The 19,434-nt window shown below is 45.5% G+C and overlaps 1 protein-coding gene across 1 annotated transcript in view; it reads left to right on the top strand.

The window, feature by feature from the left end:
• LOC113027960 (glutamate receptor ionotropic, delta-1-like) overlaps positions 1–19,434 on the top strand; it is a 377,744-nt gene that overhangs the window by 331,307 nt on the left and 27,003 nt on the right. The gene's annotated exons all lie outside the window — the stretch shown is intronic.

Below are 19,434 nucleotides of genomic sequence, written 5' to 3'. Positions count from 1 at the left end.
TCCCATCGTGGAGGGAGGGTTAGGATTCAATACAGAAAGTCCTGCAGAGCGTGGAGCTGTCACAGGCTGCAACACGTGCAACCACCCCAACCTTAGCATGGCTGTCACGGTTGTGACTCTGAACGTTGCTCCGAGTGAAAGGTCTGCATTAGTTAGCGCACCGCGTGCAACTGGACGACGTGAAAAACTATTAGTGGATCATTTATAATGTTGTCAGTGAGCACGAGCTGTCGCCGCCTCTTCCTTTTATTAGCTTCCATATCACAGCAAAGCTCGGCGCCACAAAGCAAACACGGCGCACGTAACAGCCGGACACTTTGTGAAGACGCTGCACTCTGATGTTTTCATTATGATTTTGTTTGCTCTCCCTGTAATGTTGCAGCGTTCGGCTTATTGTTGTCATTTCTGCTGATCGCGTTGCTGCAGTTGGCTGAATAGTGGAATGAATGTGAGAATTCAAATAACAGAATAAATCAGATGAATAAATCTGATCAGACTCCATCTTCGGGGCTCGAAGTACCTGAACGGTAACGTTGGGGCCGGTCCTCCAGTTTTCCACACAAAAGGAAAAAACTGAAAGAAATAGAGCCACGAGTACAAAATCCCACCAGCCATGTGCCGGTGTTTCCGTTTTTTTCTTCTGCTTTTTGCTGTGAACAGTGAAAACAGTCAGGGGGTGTAAAAGCCCCGGTCTTTGGACAGATTTAACGGATGCCATGCTCTGCTGCGAAGCTGCCCTGCAGCTCTGATATGAACAAGCATCAGGTCGAGCGATGAGAGCTCCGAGTGAACCTCTGATCCGGCTCGGGTCAGCGGGGACTCCCTCACAAAACAGCGCTGTCAGTGCCGAGCGCAGAGTTTGGCCGTGGCTGCAGGAGGTGAACGAATGGACGAGCTGTCGAGGATCACGCCGGCTGATGACATTATATGTGACAAAATGTAATAAGGCGGAGCTCCAAGGGGAGCAAAAGCTGGGAAAGCCATTAGATCTTGAGGACTGGAGACATGAGAAAGGAGTAAAAGCATGGGCGCAATTCAACCACACACGGGCTGCATTGATGTTTTTGTTTTACCAAACTGGACTTTAGAGAGGACACAGGGAGACAGCTGTCAGTTAATTGCATCATGTTCTCCTGTTAATAACTTGCTGGATAACTGTGTGAAAGAAGCTGATGGATTTTCACTCCTCGCTGAACCAACCCAACGATTCCTCGAAGAGTTTCTGAAGGTTTGAGAAGCTTTCAGATTTCACTGATTTGAAAGCATGTTTGATAGTAGACGCATCATTTCACGTGGAATGTTGTAACTACCATCACGTGAGGAGGTAAAGGTGTGCTTTGCTAAAATTGCAAAAACACTCTTCTCTCCCTCTGTAGTGGCACCAAGCCACGCCGGCTGAATCTATTTATCCAGGCTTTTAAATTCCTGCTGCTTCCACTCCAGCCTTAATGAAGTTATAGCACAGGCTGGCTTCTGTCCTTCCTCCAGCGCTGTGCCACGACATGAAGGAAAAGTATGGATAGCAGTGTCTGATCCGTATGATATCAAAGAAGGCTCCGCCTCCATCACCAAGGCCCTGTGTGAAACGAGTCAGGGTGTGTTTGAGCTGGAAATCATGCAAAGCTACTCTAAGTTTAACAGCATGGAGCTGGAAAGAAGAAAACAGAGGAAATTTGATTCTTCTTGCAGTTCTTAGAATGAACAAAGCTGTGAATCGCACTGCTCTGTCCCTTTACTGTAACAGCAGACTAATTCAGCTGTTCTCAGACTTTTTGGGAACATTACAGGGAACAACAGTTTTCCGAGGACCCTGTAATGACCCAAACTCTTATTTAACTGGCTCGGGCTTTGAATGGGTGCTCGCCAGCTGACTAATACGCCGCGCTGCACGACAGACATGTTTACTGCACTCTGAGAGAAGCCAGTTATTTCACGACAGATGGATGAGATGAGTCACCGTCATGTAAGAGTTTTGATTGGCCCAAAATAGGGGCCAGACTTGTAATAAACACAGTGTGACTGTTTTGGTGGCCGTGCACGGGTTGTGGATGTCGAGGATGCAGAGACATGACACGGCAGCGCTGTGAGCTCAAACTTTAGTAAATGAAACATGAAAGATTAGACTGGATGATAACGTTCACTCTGAGCTCTGCCGGCTTCAGACGTAACGTGTTGACAGATGTGACAGTGTGATGTTTCCCATCCACAGATTCAGTGTCATAAAAGCGTCTTTACAATCCTCTGTAAATGAATCTTTAATTGTGTCAATGACACAGCAGCTCTTTAATCGGCCTGTTTGCTGTTTATTCAGTTGTTAAATGGAAGTGAAGAGCTCACTTCAAAGGTAGCTGGGAACAGCCTGTGGAGGATCTTTTAAGTGAGACAACACTGAATGTTTTCGGTGTTTGGTGTGGCGGAGACACGCTGCGCTGCGTGATCCCACCGCACCGCTTACCAATTAGTCGAGGTGGCGTCGGAGTGTGTGCGGAGCGGCTGTGTGCATATCGATCATCGTTACAGCGGCTGGACGTTTCTGGGTTTGAATTCAGTGTTTGCACGCCCGAGGTTTCAGCTGCGTCTCGTCTGCCTCACGCTTTGTGTTTTGTGTCTTTATTTCTAAGTTAACTTTTTGTGATGAATGAGTTGATTTCAGGCTTTGCAGGTTTATTTGCTCAGTTTATTCGAAAAGCTCAGAGATCCATTCGTACTTTTGTGGTTTATGTCTGTTCACCTGGAAGTGACGCAAGCCGCTGCTCACAGAGCTGTGAACGGTCAGCGGCGTCCAGCGGCGCTCTGGCTCAGGCTCAGAAGAGGCCAGCGGCTGGAGGCCACATCAATAAGTGGACCGTGCGGACTTTTCCTTTCTCTCTGATGTGACTTCAAAACCTTCAAATATGAGTGAACAGCAAATTCAAGGACGTGACGTGTAATCATCGCCCGTTCCTTCAGAAAAAATGGATTTTGGCAGAAGATTTCGGAGCAAATTGATGTTTACGCTGCCATTTTTGAGCCTAAAAGAAAGTGGAATTGACACTTGGCACACGTTCAGCCCACACGTCCAGTGAGCTTTGCCAGACCGCAATGTTGCAGCTTTTATCGGTTTTCCATTCAAACGTAATCGTCCTTTCAGAGGGCAGATTTGGTTTGCTACGCCACACGTGGAAAAAGACAGGCCTGCTCTCTGGACCTAATCACACACGCGTATTGATCCTCTTGTTTTCCTGTTGATACTAATCCTCCCTAATTTCTGTCAGTCTGTATTCTCTCAACCATTCATTGTTTCTCTGAAAATCTGTCCTTTTATGGATTTCATGTAACGTCTTTCGCTGGTGAACATCGCGCCTGAATATATGAGCAGCGCTGTAAAGCAGGACGAGTCCAGCAGAGAGGGAAGTGAACAAGAAGGCGAGAAAAGGCGAAACAAACAGACTACGACCCCGTCAAAGTTCGAGGACGAGTTTTGACGCCAACTTTGAACACGTGCACAAGTCTACTAACCCCTCTTCGTCTTCATCTCTTCCTCCTCGCTCTGCGTGACGTGCGAGGCCATTACGAGCGCGAGCCGAGCAGAGGAGGCCCATTTATTCAGATTAGAGGCTCATCGTTGAGGGATACGAGGAGCAGATGGGCTTTTTGGTTCGCTTGTCTGGCCGAGTCCGCACCGACCGTCCGGGACTGTCAGTCGGCCGTGATGATGATTAAAGAAGCTCCTTGGCTCGCCTCCTTCCGCCCTCGCTTTTTTACTTTTTCATCCATCCGAAGCCTCGGAGCTCAAAAAAACGTCTCTGGTGCAATTTTGTCCTAAAGGGCGATAAGTAAGACGTTTGCTGCCTCGCAGCACAAACGTAGCCGTGGTAGGACGCTGCGTGGTGGAAGAATCGCCCTTCATGAGCCAGAATAAAGAGAAGACATCGTGCACTTTTTATTTTTGATAGCTGGGAGTCGTTTTTTTCAAATTCAAATTCAAATTTTATTTGTCACACACACACAACCATACACAGTATGACATGGGGGTGAAATGCTTGTAGCTGTACAATGCCCGACCATTAAATGACAGAAGAAAAGTTTTACAGTATTTACAATTTACAGTTTACTACAAAAATGTACAAATTAATTTAGGAATTTACAGTAAAGAATGTGCAAATAGCAGAAGAGATTATAAAGATTATAAAGATTATAAATTATAGGAATTATAGGATTATAGGAAATGTGTGGTGGTGCGTGTGGTGACGTGTGTGAGAGTCCAGTCCTACACCTGGTTCAGGCCCCGAATAGCCTGGGGGAAGAAGCTCCTCCTCATTCTCTCTGTTTTGGCCTTAAGGGAGCGGAAGCGCTTCCCAGACCTCAACAGTGAGAAGAGTCCATTGTTGGGATGGGAGAGGTCCATCATAATCTTCCTAGCTTTGGACTTGCACTGCTTGGTGTAGATGGACAGCAGGTCAGGGAGCTCTGATTGAATGATGCGTTCGGCCGAGCGCACCACCCTTTGCAGATCTCATCTGTCCTGCTTGGTGCTGTTCCCAAACCAGGTGCAGATGTTTGCCAGATGTTTGTCAGGACGCTCTCGATGGTGCAGGAGTAGAAGTTCTTGAGCACCTTCAGTGGCAGATGGAAGTCTCTAAGTCTTCTGAGGAAGAAGAGACGCTGACGGGCTTTGTTAACCAGAGTGTTGATGTGACAGGACCATGACAGGTCCTGAGTGATGTGGACACCCAGGTATCGGAAACTGTCCACTCTCTCCACTGGCGTGCCACTGATGATGAGGGGTTTGTAATTCCTCGCCTGCTTTGTAGTGAAGTCCACGATCAGCTCCTTAGTCTTGCTGATGTTTAGGAGGAGGTTATTCTCCTGGCACCAGGTCTCTCTTTTTCTGAGTATTCTTGGGCACAGACGACTGCTGCAGCACGGGGAGCAAATAAACATAAAACAGGTAGAAGATCTCAGTGAAGATGAATAATTAAAGGTTATTAGTCTCCTGATGAGTTTTTAATAATCCCACTGCACTCAGGCAGCATCCTCATCTCCTGTGCTCCTGCTGGGTAACTGCATCCACCCAACGTTTTCAAATTTCATCATTTAAAAATCATTTTTTACATCCTATTAATTTTTTATTTATTGATGTAAGTTAGTGCTGAAGCTGTTTTCTGTAGGTTTTTATTGCATTAATATTTAGCTTTTCACCTTTTCCCACTAGACTGGTTTATCTGTTATTATTTTACCTGCACATACTTCACCTCCTGTATTTCCTCAGATGTCTTCATTTCCGTATTCTTAACATTTACGTTAATATTTTATAACACAGCCTGCGACTTACAGCATAATTCTCCTGTAATTTAATGGAACGTCCCTGCACGTTTTTACAAATTGCAACGTTTTATCAACACATAATAAAGTTGAGTCTGTGTGGGAGACATTTCTTAAAACAAATATTAGCGCAGCCGTGCGGTGTTGACATCGTTTCCCTCGTAGCTTCAGTGCAAATGTGCAGCTGGGCGTGTGTTCACAGTTTCACTTCCCTCCCACAAAACTTCCTCGGGGATCTTCTGCTCCTCATCGTGAGCTGCAGTGGCCAGCCCGGAGCTTCCAGCATGATGTCAGGAGCCAGATGAATTCCCTGCTGGAGATTTCTCCAGAAGCTGAGGCTGCTGTGAAGGCTCTGCAGCAGCAGCCTAAACTTCTCCACTGGTGGCCACGTTTGGAAGCCAACGCAGAAATGAAGTTGGTCTGGTCTGAGCCGCTGTGGGGACTGCAAACAGCGTGAGGGCGTGGGGGCTTCCCATGATGCACCGAGTGCTTCTTCTTCACTCACTCTGTGTTTATAGACAGTGAATCGTTAGTTATTGTTAATCTCTGGCTCGCTTCCACAGCATGTCTTTATCCTGTCATCCTTCTCTCACCCTCCCTGAGCCTGGTTCTGCTGGAAGTTTCTTCCTGTTAAAAGGGAGTTTTTCCTCCCCACTGTCGCCAAAGTGCTTGTTCATAGGGGGTCATATGATTGGTGTCCAGAACGTAATGAAACACAGAGAGGCGTCATCATCTGACATCATCATTCATGTCTGATCATTTACCGCAGCTTCTACCTGTGAGGCCGCGGCGCTAACAACCAGAGACGTCATATCTTCAAATCGATGTCACCTCGTTTTGTCCTTCATTGCTTTGTTTCCTACCGTGTTGGTCCATTTGCTTGACCGTAAAGGCCACAGTGGCCCCGTGGATGAAGCATCACTCAATCAGGACAGAAATGTCTCGTCACAGGAAAAGATTTTTAGGAAGCAACTACATGGTTAGTTTGGTGAGCTCGCCCTAAACCCCACGCCGAGTTTCACAGCAGTGATGTCAGTCATGTGCCTCAGCACCTCACCTCTATCACAATAATAATCTTTCTGCTTTACTGTGTTTTATTCTGCTCCGATACCTTCAAAGTGAAAGAAGGCGTTATTTCTTTACCAGCGTCGTACGGCGTCTGCTTCCACTAAACTCCTGAGGAATTTCACACTTCTTCTCTGCGGTTACGCATGTTTGCTCGAGTTTAATCAGCAGCGTCTTTAAAAGGGAGAGCGTCTTCATCGACAGAGGAATGATGAAAAGACTACATGTTCCAGCCGCTGCAGAGCGAGGAGGGTCATGGGGTTATTCAACAGTGAGAAGTACTTTGTGGGAGATTGACACTCCTGCGAGGGCGATGCTTAAGAAAAGGTCAGAGGTCAATGAAATCATTAGGATTTATTCAACCAGTGTATCCAAATAGCATCTGACTTATTGAAAGTTGCCTTGACCTCGAGAGTTTATCCAGCATTTACCACCACGGGGTGAACGAGTGCAACATGTCAGAGTTTCTATTTCTCAAATTCAGAGTAACGACCTGAAAAATGGGGTATTGCAGGTTCTCTAAAGCCCTGCTGCTGGCAGAAGAAAGGATGTGGAGATAAAGACACACACACACAGCACAAGAGTGGACGATTGATTTCTGCCCTTCTACGTGGGTATCAATATGGCCGGCGTTGCATGGCTTCACTGAGCGTGACGCAGCAGCTCAGGCGCATCAAAGCTGCAGACTCCAAATGTCACGCTGGCCGCACACCGGCTGGCCAAGCGCACGGATGGACAGCCGAGCTGCAGTGCGCTCTGGGAAACTGTGTTTTTCATCAACACCTAATCAGAGGCAGCTGTCAGGCGGAACAGACGGCCGTCCCGCAGAGAAACGCTGATAAAGATATCGACAGAGGCCAGAGAGCGTACGTGTGTGTGGGAGGGTAAATAAGCACACTCACCTCTTCTTTTCTTTTCCAGTGTAAAACACCTCCGATAGAGGCCAATAAATTGTGGAAAGTATTTCACGGGGCCACACAAGCTGCTGGCCAGAGGAAAGGAGAGAGGAAATAAAGAGACTCGAGCTCATTTCCAAAAGCAGTTTCTGTAATTGAGGTAGCATAAAAAACATTCCCCGTGGACCGCCGCTCAAAACGAGATGCTAAATATAAAGTGAAACCTCAGCTAACGGTTCAAAAAGATGAAAAACGGACTTACTGAGGTCCTAAAAGACATTCAGACACATTTCAGTCATTACTGCAGAGTCGATGGAGCACTGTGGATAAAATAGACCTCTACCTGTGCTTCACGCGGATGACTTCACCTGGCCACTGTTTAAACTAACCCGACTGGCAGCATCTGGCTTGACTGGTGATGTTGACTCTCATTGGCTGCACTTGCATTAACAACTGTGAGGCTCATCCTGAGCCCACATGTGTGGACTTTCACATCTCAGTATCATTTTTGTCCCCTCAGTTTTCCACATGCATTCATCCTCTGTGTGCTCATCACTCTGACAGCCACCCTGTCTTTCCACGGAGCGCTGCACAGTATAAAAACACAGCACTGAGAGTAGCGGCTGAAGTTGGTACGACACTGATTTGTTGCTTTGCTGTTCTCCAGGCTTTGTAATCATTTACAGGATGGAGATCAGCAAAGAGGAACAAGCTGCACATTAATGTTACGGCTTATTTGCAGCAAAGACAAGACGAGGCAGCTGTACAGCAGCAAAAATGCTGACTGGCACACTTAAATAATAAGTCAGATGGCGTTATGTTTTCTTCTTATCAGCATATCCCATTACACAAACAAAATCAGCAACACTATAATCCTACTGAGAAGTATGATGTAGCTCATTTGTCTGTGCTGTAAATCTCCATTATTGTCCAAAGTCAGGCTCGTCCTTGGGCCTCTGAGCCACAACATCGAGCATGGAGACTGTCTGAGGTTCACGTGTGAAAGTGTACAATCTGTGGGAAAGGAAAATGATTTGCATGTGTCCGAAACTACGGAGCCCCGCAGGGGACATGGGAGAAAAAAAAATTAAGACGGACTTTTGCGAGATCTTGCAAAACAAACTCGGGATCTCGCAAAAGTTTTAGCCGCATTCTTCGGACGCCGGTTCGAAGCCGACCGGGCGGTCGAGGCACGATGTGCCGGGAAAGCGGTGTTCCTCCCGGCTGTAGTAGGACTCGACCTCCCGTTAGCTCGAAGCTAACGGGAGGTCGAAGGCCGAAGAATGCGGCTAAAACTTTTGCGAGAACCCGAGTTTGCAAAAGTCCGTCTTAATTTTTTTTTCTCCCATGTCCGCTGCGGGGCTCCGTACGAAACAACCTCGAAACTCATCAGCATTAAAATCCCTCCCTGCTTTGTTTGACCTGCAGTACCACACAGTGACCACCAGGTTTCATCTGTTATCAGATCTTTTCTTTATTGCCCCGGTAACTCCTGATTGGTGGATTTTGTGACTTTGTTGTCCTTTATTCTCTCTAAATGACCCCACACTGAACTAGTCACATAAATATTACCTAACTATGACAGCACCACTGAGGGGACACTGGCTGACAGATTAATACATTATTGGCTTTGAAATTTAAATAAACAAAAAAAGACAAAGAGAACATGAACTCAGCGTCACTCAGTGGTGTTGCAGGCTTTATGTGGCTCTTGATTTAAAAACAGAAGGTAAAATGACACCAGCCTCATCTGTACAAACAGTAAATGAATGACAGTGTGTTTGCTCTTCACAAACGGAGCAGGAAAGTGAGCGTTAACAGTCAGCGTGTTTCCTCTTCAGTGGATTCAAGGCGATGGCGGCTCGTGTTTTCATTGTGCCGCGGCGCCGTGCGACTGAACCATACTGCGCACTTCTGTTGACATTTTATGAATGTTTCATCACTGACAAGAATGATCAGATGAACCGCAGCTCTCCAGAGTACTGAGCTCTCTATCCAAGCAAAAGTGCCCGAAAAGAATCAGATTAAAATGAAAATGATTAAAGTATAAAATATTCAAATGCGGAGTTACCGGGAGGAACGAGGAGAGGAAAGAGAGAGCGCAGTAAATTAGAGAGAGGTGAAAAGGGTAGAGTGGGAGGGGAAACAGGGTGGATTAGCTCCAGACAGCGTGAAGAAAGCTGCGCCCGAGGCCCATCGCTGTTAGGATGCATTTATGTCTCGGCCTCCTCGTACAGCTTGTTTGCATACCGAGTGCGCTCTCGCTTAAACCTGTGTGGCTGTGCGAATTCTTCTGTGTGCTTCATCCATACTTTGCATTAAATTAAAGGACTAAACCAAAGCAGTGAGCAGGTTGTGGTTACTGCTCAGCCTTCACTGCCTCAGCTTCATCGAGTCAAAACAAGCTTTGAAGATTTCACAGCAAGTGTTTTCAGCTCGTCTCAGTCCACATCCTTCCTTTGCTTCACATGCTCAGAAAATAAAATGGCTTGTACTTTCTTTTTGTTTTCCATATGGAATCATCATCATCAGGGGGAAACACTGAAATAGGCAGGGTATTGTCCTGTGAGCCTATCCCAGATATCAGAGGGTGAATGGTGGGGCAGCAGTCTATCAAACAGCTAACGCAGAGAGACAGACGACCACTCGCACTCACTCCTGCTATCGTTGCACTGTCTTTAGAAGTCATCGTGTCCGGCTCTGGCAGTGCTCGTCCTGTTCCTCCTCACACAGAGGAACATACTGGTCCTGTTGCTGGGTTCTACACCCCCGTCCTCTCCTCACCATCTCCCAGTATCTCATACGTACTCTTCAGACTGTCCCGGGAGACACAGCATGTATGGACGCGCCATCCTGGGGGCGCTGGACTTCCTGTGCAGCCTGCAGGTCTCGAGAAAAGCAGCAACAGAAACAGCACCTGTGGTCACTTGTTTGCACCGAAGCAGCTGACGATGGTCCGTGCTTCTAAACTGATGTCGATCCCTCAGATTTAACTGGCTTTATTGGATATTGTGATGACTGAGTGTGTTTGAGATCATTGATAAACTGACCAAAAAGTCATTTTGGTTATTTGCACATTTATTAGCTTTTAAACCGAACCGAAAGGAGTGATTTTTCAGGGGTGAAGAAATGTGACAGAAAGGGAAATAATGCTTATTCCCACACAAAACTCTTACTGGGAAAATCTCTGTCTCTCTTCCACAGCATGTCTTTATCCTGTCTTCCTTCTCTCACCCCAACCAATCACAGTAGATAGCCCCGCCCCTCCCTGAGCCTGGTTCTGCTGGAGGTTTCTTCCTGTTAAAAGGGAGTTTTTCCTTCCCACTGTTGCCAAAGTGCTTGCTCACAGGGGGTCATATGATTGTTGGGTTTTCTCTGTATGTATTATTGTAGGGTCGACCTTACAGTATAAAGCGCCTTGGGGCGGTTGTTTTGATTTTGCGCTGTGTAAATAAAGTTGGGATCCAAACCAAAGGGAGACGTCAGCCTGCGTTTTATGCAGAAACACTGTAGGAAGAAGCTGTGTTTGGAATAAAGAGAGATTATTTTGTGAGAGGAAGAAGAGGAGTAAATGTTTTGAGAATAAAATGAGTCATTAATCTATTGTTTGGCTTCGAAAACTGACTCATTTAGACAAAGATTATCCCTTTATAAAACCGCATGATATTGAAATTTCATTATCCGTGTTCAAACAATTTCCTTTGTCTGTAAAGATGAACAGAAACAGTTCGAGCACATCAGATCTGAGTCCCGTATGTTGTACAGTAATATTTTTAGGCTAATACTCGCATTAGAACCATTTTCATCTTCCTGCAAACAATGAACAAAGGCTGCAGGGCCTGCAAGTGTGTAAGTTTCTGATAATGGTGAACTTCTGCCAGCCGGTCTGAGTGCTTAACCTCTCACGTGTCTGATCTGCCTAAACTGTTACATCCATTAAATAATAAGCCATTTAGTGCGTCTCTCTGCTTTCAGTCCATCGCTTCTGTTTGGCAGTCCTTCTCTTGGCCTCTGTGATTTTCTTTTAATTACAAAGGAAATGAATGGATGCTTCTCTGTCAATTTAACTGCACTTTAAAATGGCCCCTGTTCACCCCTCATTGGGCTAAACTCTCCAAGAGGATTAAACCGGTCTGAAAGCCACTTAGAGAGAACCTCGTGTTGCTTCATACATATTTAAGGCTGCACAAGCCAAGACAAAACGCTGTTAGACAATGGCTCATTGGCTCTTAGCTTGTTAGCTCTCGGCCTGTCGTGGCTACACTGGAAACACAACGGTCCTTCTGTTTGAGTCCAATTCATGCTGAAATATTTTTTATAACATTAAACCTCCAAAAGCCTTGAAAGTCCTGTTCTTCCTGCGTTGCTTGTGTAACTCTGAGAGCATCGAAGCAGCTTCGGTAATAAAACGAAGTCTCCATCAGTGCCGTTAAAGATGTGGTTGTCCAACAAAAGGAACCCGGCGTGCTGCCGTCCTTTTTAACCTCAGTTCTTTCAATTGGTGTGAGTGAAACTGTTTGAAGTCCTGCTGTGTATATTGTAGTCATTAATTAATAAGGCATTGTGCAGGCCCGCATGCTTTGGAGTCATATTGTGTGGACACCTGCTGCCTCCATATGTAGTCCACTGATGTCCTCTCATCCTTTTGATGTCTCTGTTAAGATGTGCTCTAATTGGCTGCTGATGGCAGCGTTGCGAGAAGAAAGGCAAGGTCACAGGGTGTTTCTCCGTGATAACACAAAGCTCTTTGATACCTGACGCTGCCACGGTGGTCTGTTCCAGCGGGCGGCTTGTCAAAGCCCCGCCCCTCATACACGTGGCTCTGCATGTCGTGAATCCGGCTATCCCGATGCTAATGAAGTTTTAGACAGCAACATCCGTGCGCAGCTGTGCAAACACAGTTTCTCTTCTTCTAATCAGACGACCATGAGAGTATGACGAGGCGGGCCACATGTGATTTAGCCCTCAGGCAGCCGTTTACCAGGTTAGGTTAGTAAGACTGCAGTTAGTAGCCATCTGGTCCTTGTCTAACCAAAGTGAGAGCTGTGTCTTTGCCACGATGTCAAGCATAGTATGTGTTCACTAACACTGCCCCGGGCTTTGACCCTGATTTTGATCTCATGGTGTAGCTGAGGTGAGAAAGGTTTCTGGTTTTAGTTTGGGAACCTCACAATTGTATCGCTCCTTTCCTCAGACAACGTGACCATCATGCACTGGGGCCAAGAGCGAGCAGGAAACTGAGTTTTGGGTCTAAAGCTGCTGCATGAATCAATGGAGTTTAAATATCCCAGGCTCTTGTGTTAGCCACAAATATTTGGTTTACTCTGATGAATTTGTAAAGTTGCAGCTTTTTCCTCTTTTTCTTTCTTTTTTCTTATTTTTTTTCCTTTTTTTTTACACAAAAGTGAACCAAAATCTGTCTCTACAAACTAAATGAGAACATTTAGCTTTTAGGTATATTAGTCTTGCAGCTAGTTGCTAGCTTGTGTACTGTGCACATCTATGGCAGCTTACTGCATCCCTGCTCACCACACTTGGATTGTTTGACTCAGTAAGAAGCTCTGTGGGGAAGATTAAAATTAATCTACTATGTATGCTCAGTGCAATAAGGGTTTTGTTCTAACATTAAATGTACAGTCAGTCATTTTCTTTAGTTTATTAAGCATTAGTAAGGTATCAATATGTGCTCTGAGCATCTTCTGACCTTCTGACACGCCTGAATGCCCCAGACCTGCAATCTAGTCTGAGGCATTTGGGTTCTGCAGCAGCACAATGACCCAAACACAGCATCAAGTCCACCTCTGAATGGCCCAACCTGTTATTGTTTAGGCACAATCACTTTTTCACACTTAATAGTACACACCTTCACTTAGAAACTGCATTTTGTGTTTAGTCGAGTTATCTTTGTCTAATATTTAAATATAATGTTTGATGATCTGAAAAAACGGGAAATCATGAAGGAGGCGAACACTTTTTCTCACCACTGCATGTAATAGATTCTTAAGAAACTTTGACTCTTGCGTCCTTTACTTGTTGTAATTTAAGAAGTATTCTGCTGCCTTTAAATCTCGGGGCAGCAATGTCAGCCAAATGTCAATATAAATTGCTTCCAGTCCTCTGTTGTAGTCTCTAATTTGATAGAGAGTGTTGTTGGGAGCAGGACTGACTGTGGGATCTTTGGACGCATGTTTACAAGATGAGCTTGTTGGTCTTATTCTCTTGCCCACATCACCAAAAGTCAAATTAGTTTTCCGCCTTGTATAAAATAAACAGTTTCAAATATTTTCTGTAATTTATTAGAAGTCGTAGCCTTGAGGAAAAGTAAGGCCTTGAAAGAGTCGGTGGCTTTAAAAGTAGTTCTAATTTTATTCCGACACGGTTCGTCAAAAATATCTGTCCAAGGTTCAGCACACATCTTCAAGAAAACCTCATGATGGGTATTATTCATTGGTGCGGCAGCTGTTTTTCACATATTTCACCTTGATTTTTAGACTTAGGGGAAAAAGGTAAGGAGATAAAAGAATGATTTTTCTTTGAAGGCATGAAAAGCGAGACCCCTGGAGTCATCCTTGAGCCGAATCCCCTGCTGACTGTCGAAGTCCTCCTGAGCACAGTGTTGAGTCAGAGTTGAAACAATCGCTAAATTAATTTTACCCGTCGTCTTAAAGGAAATGCCCTGCCTTTTGTGATGGCCCAGCTTTCAGTGAATGAATCTTAATCAGTGGATGGTAAGATAAGATAAGATAAGATAAGATAAGATAACCTTTATTAGTCCCACACGTGGGAAATTTGTTTTGTCACAGCAGGAAGTGGACAGTGCAAAAGTTATGAGGCAAAAATTAGAATACAATAAGAATAAATACAGTACACAGCTGTACAGAATAGAATAAAATAATATACTATATACAGTAGAATAAAATAAAATAAATACACAATAAGATAAAAATAGAATACAAATACAAATACTATATACAACTGAGTAAAAATACAACGATGACAGAAAGGATTATTGCACTTAGTATTATTGCATATGTATGGATGTGTGTGCTTGATCAGTTAAAGTCTTTATTATGGAGTCTGACAGCAGTGGGGAGGAAAGACCTGCGAAATCTCTCCGTCCCACACCGTGGGTGCCGCAGTCTCCCACTGGAGGAGCTGCTCAGTGCTGTCACAGTCTGCTGCATGGGGTGGGAGACGTTGTCCATCAGGGATGACAGCTTAGCCGCCGTTCTCCTGTCACTCACCACCTACACTGGGTCCAGAGGGCATCCTAGAACAGAGCTGGCCCTTCGGATCAGCCTGTTCAGTCTCTTCCTGTCCCCAGCAGAGATGCTGCCGCCCCAGCAGACCACGCCATAAAAGATAGCAGAAGCCACAACAGAGTCATAGAAGGTCTTCAGGAGTGGGCCCTCCACTCCAAACGACCTGAGTCTCCGCAGCAGGTACAGCCTGCTCTGCCCTTTCCTGTTGGGGCATGTGTTGGGGCATGTAGCCCAGTGACCAGCTGATGACCTAAACATGGATAAACAGAAGCGTGGGACCTACACGTCCCCTCAAAGAACAGCTTTAATAACGTCCCCACACCTTTCTGTCATATTTGCCTGTTGATTCCAGTCATGCAATGTCTGAGTAACCTCTGAAAATGTGACGATGGCTTGTTTTCATGATTCAGGACTTTTTACATGAATTTACATGATGACGTGTCAGCTGAGCAAATCCATGAACAATAAAGAGGCATTTCTAAGCTTTCATTCTCTCGGTACAGCCTCGCTTTGAGGGTTGAAATAGGAATGCACCCAGATCTTGTATGTGGTAATAAAATAGGATACAAGCTACACAAAAGCTTCCCGAGGCCTGGCATTGAGCTGAGCTATACTTTGCCTGGAAATAAAGGAGCATGCTGGCTGTTCGTTCCTCGTGTGCGAAACAAACCGTGTAGGCGCGCTTTACTTTAATGAAGTGACGTTTTTTTGTCGATGGGTCTGAAGTGGCGGCACAGGAGATTCTGACCACAGGACCGAAGTTTCCTGTGTTTTTCATGCACTGTTTGTTTCGCTTGGGAAGCAAAACTCGGTTTAAGAAAAGTGATGGGTGACGCTTATCGCCCACGCACATCCTGGGCCATCGGACCTCAATAGATCACATGATAGGGTGGGGCTAGATCAGCAATGGGTTCACCCAAACAGTGGCGGATTGTGACCCACACCTGTTTTCACACCTTGGCTCGTGTGATTAGGTAAAGGATCAGCAGGGGGTCCATGACCCTGTTGGGGGGACACTCCCACAGGGCTTAAAGTCCGGGAACCTCCCCCAGTTGCTCTTAGAAATGAAGAAGCTTCTCTGATGAAACATCTTCAAGGAAACTTAAAGAAGTCCAGACACTTTTCTTTCCAAGCTCCTTAGACTACGATGACCTGGATGACTGAGAACCTTCGCAGACATGATGCATGATGAGTTTTATAACTCCGGGCATCCATGTGAAAGAGGAACGATGAGGTTCAGTTGAATTAGAAGTTTGCAGACTAGCTAACGTAAAAAAAAAATGTAGAGCAATGCCCACAGCAGAGTTTCAAAATGTTCGCTCACGGCTGCGACACTACAGTAAAAATAGGAGAGCAACCTTTGTGAAATACTCAACCTGTGGACAACAAAGAGACTGCGATCACTCTCAGACAGACGGGCAGACATTTGCAGATAATGATGATCCGGCTTACAAACAGGTTGCTAGCATCACTTTGAGTTCGTCTGCACCAATGACTGCATCTGCAGCGCTTCTGATAATAGACTCATCTATAATTTTACCGGTAAATATCCATCATGCAGCTAAACGTCACTGTTGAGGAATTTGTTTTGTTCTGACTCTGAATGCAAGCAGTTATTGTTCATTTTTCTCTTTGCAACTAGCAACAGATTTGCATTTTTTCACCTGTTTGTGACAATTAATTGCTGTATTAGTGCATATTGCAACTTCAGAAGTGATGCCATTCAATCTGATACTGAAGACCGAAGCAGCCTGACTCCATCTCAGTCCCATTTTATCATCTCGAAGCACCAACGTTGCTGTGAAAACATGATCCCTAACGTCACTGTACCAACAAAGCTGTGCTGCACATGAACAGGGTTAATAAAAGTAGCTGAATAGCATTTTAGGACACATCTATTCAAAAGTAAGGTAGCATGCGTGTTTTGGGGTCTGTTGTATTTGGGATGATGTCAGACAGAAACAAATCATTTCCAGTGTTTTAACTCTGAATGGAGGAAAAAAAGCCTCTTTTTCTTCCTACAGCTAAACCATCAGCTGTGGAAATTTTAAGGCGATGGAGGTTCTCAAGCTGTAGCCCAGCATCATGACTCGCCTTCTGCACGAACAGACGCAGTTCCCCGATGGTCTGATGCAGATCGAGAGGGACAAGATGACCAGAGCGAGCAGGAGCGAGGAATTATACTGAGAGACGGGAAGAGTGCTTCTATGCCTGATTTATTTCTCTTTCTATCGCCTCTCATTTATTCAGTAACAGCGAGATCAAGTGAAGACAGCTCAGATACTACCTTAAAATACTGGCTCTGGGTTCACTGACGTTTCCCTGCTGCGTGTTGTCTGTCTGTATTTTAGCTGCAATGTGTGACATTAATAAATGGGAGAAGGATGAGCGGCAGAGACACCATGTTGGCTTCTTTTCCGTCCTGCTAAATATGCATAAAGTGTTCAGACCTCTGAAGGAGGGCAGCTTGTTGCCTCCGATGATGAGGCTGGGAGGAAAGACTCTATTTTCATGATGTAACCAGTAAATGGTTTGTTCAGGCTCCCTCAGCCAGTTAATCGCTGCTCTTCTCACCCTGCCGGCTGCTTTTAACCTCTTGTGACAGGCCTCCAAAATAAAGGCTTTTTAAACTTTTGATCCAGAGCAAAGTTTGTTTGGATTTGCTTTGTCGCTTCATTGCATTTGGGCTAAGCAGAGCAGCAGGACCAGTACCAGTAATACGCACTGAGACTTTATTCTTAGATGATGCCCAGCGTTGTTCGTCTGTCGACGGACAAAAAAAGACACTTTTCATTTTAGTGAAAATGAATCTAAAAGCAGAAAAAGAGTGATTTTCCTCAGGTACGTGGAGATTATTGTCGTGGCGTCGATGTAATTGGCTGCGGTTGATGCCTCGCGTCTGATTGAGCCACTTGCTGAAGTACGTGTTCGGCTTTGTTTCGCAGATTTCGCTCTTCGCTTTGATTACTTGTTACAACCGTTTCATACAAATACAAAGCTGCAGTTTTAGTAGGAAAAAAGGTGAAACGACCAGAACTGAGAATTATTTTCTATTACTATCTTTCTAATCGCTCTACCCTTCGTTTCTGCCCTCTCTCCTTTTCCCCGTGAACGTCGCTCTGCAGCTGCTTCTCTATTCTTTGCACGCTCTTTCTCGGTCTTATTGTTCTTTCTCGCCATCTGTCCGTCTCCATCATCATCTCTCCCCGTCGTGCTCCTAAATGATCTCCTTCTACCTTCTCTCTCTCTGTCTCTCTCCCACCTCGCACTCTTCCCCTCCTTAGTTATTTCTAAAATAAGAATTTTCCCGTGAAGATGACTGGAAGTCTATGTCTCTGATTGGCTGCTGCGATGCTGTGATATGATGCGATAAGAGAGGAAAGGCCCTGGAAAGCTGGATGACGCACGCCGGGCCTCCTGCTGTGTGAGTGAGTGTGAAGGAATATGTATTTTAGAGTGGAGATTGAGTCTGACTTATCATATCTTCATGTCTTTGTTTTACAGTCGAATTTCACAGATGTGGCTGAGACAACGTTCCTCACATCTGTCTCAACACTCAGATAGGAAAATGTGATGGAAGAGAAACAGATAATTAAATATAGATTGCACATGTCCACGTCCACAAAGTCAAAAGTCTTCTGAGGTTTAAATTTGGCTGATCTTCTCGGGCACAGAGATGCCAGCAGCTGTTTTCCAGTCACTCCATGGAAGTCACGTTCTGACCCTTTGCACTGAGCACGCTCCAACCTGAACGCAAACATCATCCTCTGCTTCAAGCTCGCCCACATGTCCTCTGGAGGATCACTGCATGTGATGGCAGCTGGATTTCTGGCTATGAGCAAACAGTCTCAGGTGAAGCGTCCAGTTGAAGACGAGCCACAAGTGGAGCCCAAAGAAGACGGACGATCGCCGAACTTAAACCGAGTCTTTGATCACGCTGCACTGCTAATTATCTAAATTCATGAAGATGCATATTTAGCCACAGAAAGCGCAGCCATGCAGGTGACAGATGGTTTAGAAAAGTCCCTCTGAAAAACAAAAAAACAGCGATTGTGAGTCTCCGTGAGATTTAAAAATCAAAAACATCTGGAGTGAGCCATCGACAGCTGGCTGAAAAGGCTGAGTGAAAGGAGACAACAGGGAGAGAAAACAGCGCTTGTGTGCGTGCCAAGCTCTCCATTGTTGGCAAGACAAAAATAAGGAAACAAATGTGACAAATTCTTGAACATTTGTCTTCATTAAGTCCTCTCTGTCCCTCTTTCCATGAATTTGCATGTATGTGTGGGGCTGTTTAACGCGCCCCGGGGAGCTGAGCGTGACAGCTCCGTGTCCTACCTACACACGAACAGTCTCGCTCAGAGGACGCTCTGTCGTTTCAGGGCCTCGACGTACTGAAACAACCTGATGCCTGCTTGTCAGCTGTAAAAGGCTGATCTTGGCCTCAAAGTCAGAGGTCAGGCTTTCTACCATAGTTGTATCTACTGGAAGGCTGAGGGGTAGCAGTGAAGGTACCCACCAGTCTGTTTAAGCTAAACTGGGGAACTGTAGTCTCCTCGAGATTGAAGGTTTCACCCATCTCGTCTTGTTTCACTTGGATAAATGATGGAAATGTTTCAGAGTGTTTCAGGAAGCCGCTCCTGTGCTCGTCCGCAACACATCGAACCGCCACCATTTAGATTTTCACTCCTCCTCTACGTCTGAAATCAGTTCCTAGAGCCAGGCAGTCGCTGCCTGCGGCCTGGCTTTCTGCCTCGTTATCAATAACATCTGTCATTTGTATAATTGGGGCTGGGGCGCTCGTGAACCGCCTGGTCAGGACGGGTGGGGGAGTGCGCTGGATGTGATCCTCCTGTGGACAGAGCCCTGTTTTTGGGATGATTGGAGAATATGAATGAATCCTAAGCAGG

This window comes from Astatotilapia calliptera, chromosome 8 (genome assembly GCF_900246225.1).
Source record: "Astatotilapia calliptera chromosome 8, fAstCal1.2, whole genome shotgun sequence".
NCBI lineage: Eukaryota > Metazoa > Chordata > Actinopteri > Cichliformes > Cichlidae > Astatotilapia > Astatotilapia calliptera.
The sequence above is the reverse complement of the archived record's forward strand: the minus strand, read 5'-3'. Positions and strand labels throughout refer to the sequence as shown.